Genomic DNA, 4972 nt, shown 5'->3' on the forward strand with positions numbered 1-4972 from the left:
TACCTCAAATGAAAAATGGCATTAGGCCTATAACATGTCTAAGACATCCCATCACGGGGATAATTTGTGACAATGGCGAGGAAGACCGTTGTCCCGGAGTTAATGGACAACACAGCTGGCTTATTCCGTGAAAAAGCGAAGGAGCATTAACCGGAAGAGAGAGAGAGAGAGAGAGAGAGAGAGAGAGAGAGAGAGAGAGAGAGAGAGAGAGAGAGAAACAACGTAGTCAGGCAAGAGGTTTTTTTTTTTTTCCTGCGTTAAATCATGATACGAAAACATCGTTTGTAAATAATCCGAGCGAAAAACAAGTGGGTCTGAATCTTTTTTCAATGAAAGAATCGCCTGTTTAACCCTAGAATGGTAACCTGGGGAGATATTCACCCAACTGAATCTGGCAATGACGTAGTACCCAAAGGGGTTGGGGAGGGACCCAGTGGCTCAGTACCTTCAGTGCCTTATCTGACTTGGTTGGTGAAGGGTGTGGTCCCGCGCCTCGGCTGGTTTTGGCTAGAACGCATTTCGGGAGAATTTCTCCCAGGGTTACTGTGCCCGCATGTTGTACATAATGGGTGGAATTCTCCCAGTGTTACTATTATTGTATTATTTTGTAAACCCTGCCTAATATTTTTTTTTTTTCTTTTCAGGCAAGATTTAGTGAATAAAAGTTAGTGAATTATAAAGAAAAAGGCATACACAGATGAAGAACTGTCTGAACTTATGAACACAACTGGGGCTCTCTCAGTAATTTGTGCAGATAGAAGTGGTTGTGAAAGTGATAATGATGAAATTGATGAACTTGAATGTGACATATTATTTGTAAACCTTGCATAATATTTTTTTTTCTTTTTCAGGCAAGATTTAGTGAATAAAAGTGAGTGAATTATAAAGAATAAGCCATGACCAGCAAAAGGCATACACAAATGAAGAACTGTCTGAACTTATGAACACAACTGGGGCTCTCAGAAATTTGTGAAGATAGTGGTTCTGAAAGTGATAATGATGAAATTGATGAACTTGAATGTGGACCTGTTATATGATAGTGATGAAACCAAGAATATTTACCTGAACCAGGAGATGAGAGTTCTGATGAGGAAGAAGATGACGGGATGATGAGCATGAAGAAGAAAAGAGGAAAAGGGTAGCCTCTACACCAGTCAAACGCCCCGTCTGTACCTCTGTTGACCGTCTCTCTATCCCCAATTCCTACCGACGTCCCCACACCTATCGCTTCTACCTCAGCTACTCCTGCTGCCACTGATGGGAAGAAGGCGCCAGCGTGATATTTCGCCCATCGCCACATTCAAGACTACAACGATTGCCACCCCTAGTAAGTTTAGGTGGAGTTGTCGGTCGAGACCCCAAGTAACGAAGGACTCCCACAAGGAACATCGTGAGCGCTTTTACTCCTGGCCCAACTCCAGGGGCGGCAAGGAATGCAGTGTCACCAGAGGAAGCTTTCAGTTTATTTTTCAATGATGATCTCATCCAAGTGATTGTGACGTGGACTAACAAGGCCATTGATACATTTGCCTCCAACTATAAAAGAAGATCAGCCACTTTTGCTCCCACTGTGCCATTAGAAGTCAAAGCATTGCTGGGTGTACTTATCATCAGTGCCTGAAGTGCGATGAACACATCCCCACCAGTGAAATGTGGAGCGTGGATACAGGTTGTGGTCTATACAGTGTGGCAATGTCCGAGGCTCGGTTCAGGTTCCTTATTCGGTGTCTAAGATTTGATGACTCCACAAACGCGACAGGTTCAAGTAGAGGTTGACAAGTTTGCTGCTGTGAGGGAAATATGGGACATTTTATTGAGAGATGTGGCAAACTGTATGTCCCCATGAAAACCTCACTGTTGATGAGCAGCTACTGGGATTCAGGCCGCTGCCTTCCGTATGTACATTCCCAACAAGCCGGCTAAGTATGGAATCAAGCTCGTTCTCATCAATGATAGCAAGTCCAAGTACTTGGTTGGTGGCATCCCATACTTGGGGAAGCAGGGGACTCAACCAAAGGGCGGCCTTACACTCGGCCATCAGTTTACCCAGAGCTAACGTAGAGGCCTTACCATGGAACAGGAACGCTCCACAACTGACAACTGGTTTACCTCTGTTCCCCTGGTATCAGATCTCCTAAATAACTGTAGATGACTCTTGTTGGCACAGTGCGGCCAACAAGAAGGAGATACCGAAGGAGATGACGGACAAAGCTACAAGAGAGCGTGGATCAAGTGCCTTCCTGTACACAAAGGAAATGACTCTGGTGTCATATGTGTCTGATACATCCAAGACAACAAAGAAACTAGTGTTGCTCCTGTCATCTCAGCACACTCAGCCCAACATTGGCACTAAAGGAAAACCGGAGATCATTGAATTCTACAATTCAACAAAAGGAGGCGTTGATACGCTTGACCAGATGTGTTCCGGGAATTCCTGTTCACAAAAACAAGACGTTGGCCACTCTGTACTTTTTATGGAATGGTGAATGCTGCCAATGTAAACTCTTACATTTTATACAAGGAGAATATGAAAGAGGGGGCAACAGAAAAGTCATATCACGCCAGAAATTCATGCTGCAGCTCGAAGGCCCTAATCACCCCATGGGCCACGCCACGGCTGGATTTACCCTTGCCCCGATCCTTGAGTCCTTGATCACCACTGTCTGCAATGTACCATCACCAGGCAGTGCTGCAGGATCACCAGGGACATCTTTCTCAGCCAGCAGCGGTGCATTGGTGTGCTGTTGTGAGTGCCCGGTCAAGTCCGATAGGAAGACGATCACAGATGCAACAAGCGCAAGCCGATGTGTCCTCGGCATCTGTATCCAGTCTGTGGTGACTGTATCTAACAGGTGAGTGTATATATAGTACTGTATGTGTTTCATTGATGTACTTTGAGTCATTTGAAGCATAATTTGCCATACTGCAAGTGTTGAATAGAAAAATTAATTTGGTATGTACTGAAAATTTACCATTTTTTGTCTGTCTCCCATACAGATTGTATACGAGCTTGGGAGATGGGATTCAGCCAGCACGTAGTCCCATGACAGTAGAGAGTTCTACACCAACAAAAAAACAAAATTCGGAAATCATTTTTTTTTGTCAATTTAATTAGTAAAGTACTCCAAGAAAAGTCTATTTTTTTTCTGTATTTTTGAAAAAAAAATAAAAATATGATTTACAGGAGGATTTCATTTATAATAGCCTCAATAAGAGAGAAGGAGTTATATTTCATTCGTATGTGTTCCAAATAACAAGATTTTCAGGATAAGTATTTTATTTTAATTATTTAATTACCGGGTGAAATTCACCCAGGGTTACCTTTCATGTTACGGAAATGGAGGGTTACCGTTCTAGGGTTAACCACAACTGGTTAGGACCACGACGAAAACGACATTCATTGGCGAATTCCCTCCAATATCCCGCGGTCTAGACATTACCTACTCGGGAGGACACACCGCTGCCACCACCTGTTGCTTGAGAGAGAGAGAGAGAGAGAGAGAGAGAGAGAGAGAGAGAGAGAGAGAGAGAGAGAGAGTTGACCAGACAGGTGGATGCGGAAGAGCTCGTCCGTCATTCCTGTTTGCAACGAAGCCTGTTTACCATAATACTCTTTTGCCAATATCAGAGTACAACGGAAGATTTATTCGACAGGCTGAATGTTCCTGAGAGGATAATGATTCGGTTATGTCTCTAAATATCACTCTCCGTTTACATTTGGTTATTTTTGTCGATAGAAATATGCAATTATTCGCCATGTTAACTCAGGAATTCGGAAAATATAGTTGTCATTGTTATAATGGTGAAATGAATACATTGTTATCAAGGAAAAGATGTAGCAGGCCTTTAAATATCAAGTAATTGTATGTATGTATGTATGTATGTATGTATATATATATATATATATATATATATATATATATATATATATATATATATATATATATATATATATAATATTTGTGGGTGTAATGAAAAACACGTGCATTATAGTTCTTCCGTCTTCTTGACTATGGACTAAAGTACTACAGTTGAAACGTATGCTGGTTCAATTTCTTTGTGTTCGTCAGTCCATATGACTCCATATATCTTATAAAATGATTGATTCATACTTGGAAAAGTAACACAACACAAACTGTTATGCTAAATTAGAAACCTCGTCTCGTCTCGTTCAAGAAGTTTTGGCAGTTGAAAAATAAAACTACTAAGCTGAGTCTAGTGGACAGGCGCAGGAACATTAAAAAAAAAGCATTTAAGAACTTTCATTAAAACTATATTAAGTAATAAAAAAATTAACGCTCCTAGAGATTTCAAATCATACTCCATTTCTAGTTCCGAAGATTCTAAAGCCTCTAGGGATATAAAACCATACGTTCCATCTCTATTACGATGTGACATATAGACCTATAAATCCGACGGACGGAACTAGACCTATAGAAGGGTTTCAGCCCGCCCACACACCAACGAAACAAAACCGCTAAAAATACTGGATGGCACAAGATTACCGCAGGGTAAACAGGCACCTATAGACGCTACCTGTGGGGTGACATTTCCTCCATCGTCGTGGTTTTAGAAATATAATGCTCCCTTTTCATCTCCTGGGCCTAAGTCAAACATGCACACAAAACCTGATGGGAGAGCAGCGGAGTTCCAATCAATATCACCGAAGTACCGGAGGCTCTAGTCTAGACTCATCCAGAATGGCGAGAGGAAAACACGGAGTCTCTTTTTCTAATATTTATTTTACAAAAGTACCACATTTCTTGGATATCTTTTGAATACATTTTACATCAGATGAAAAATACAATTTTCTGTCACTTGTCTACATAAATCTAATCAATTGTTCACAATTGGTAACATTACGAAGTTCATCAGTATCTTTCTAAATCTAACAGAACTTTCAACAAAGGTTTACTGGAGAATTACATCTATTAACTTTATCACGAATTCTACTGAATTTCTACAACCTACA

General features: G+C 41.1%; 1 protein-coding gene and 1 pseudogene across 2 annotated transcripts in view; one reads left to right on the forward strand and one right to left on the reverse strand.

Annotated features, from left to right (window-relative positions):
• The first annotated feature begins 675 nt into the window (after positions 1 to 675).
• On the forward strand, positions 676 to 2924 carry LOC136841100 (piggyBac transposable element-derived protein 4-like; annotated as a pseudogene).
• A 1798-nt stretch (positions 2925 to 4722) lies between these two features.
• Positions 4723 to 4972, reverse strand: part of LOC136840657 (threonine-rich protein-like) — a 112447-nt gene continuing 112197 nt past the window's right edge. For both annotated transcript variants that reach the window (XM_067107366.1, XM_067107365.1), the window contains one exon: positions 4723 to 4972. This exon is cut by the window's right edge and continues 1018 nt beyond it. The gene's annotated coding sequence lies outside the window, so the exon portion shown is untranslated.

This window comes from Macrobrachium rosenbergii, chromosome 8, assembly GCF_040412425.1.
Source record: "Macrobrachium rosenbergii isolate ZJJX-2024 chromosome 8, ASM4041242v1, whole genome shotgun sequence".
NCBI classification, from domain to species: domain Eukaryota; kingdom Metazoa; phylum Arthropoda; class Malacostraca; order Decapoda; family Palaemonidae; genus Macrobrachium; species Macrobrachium rosenbergii.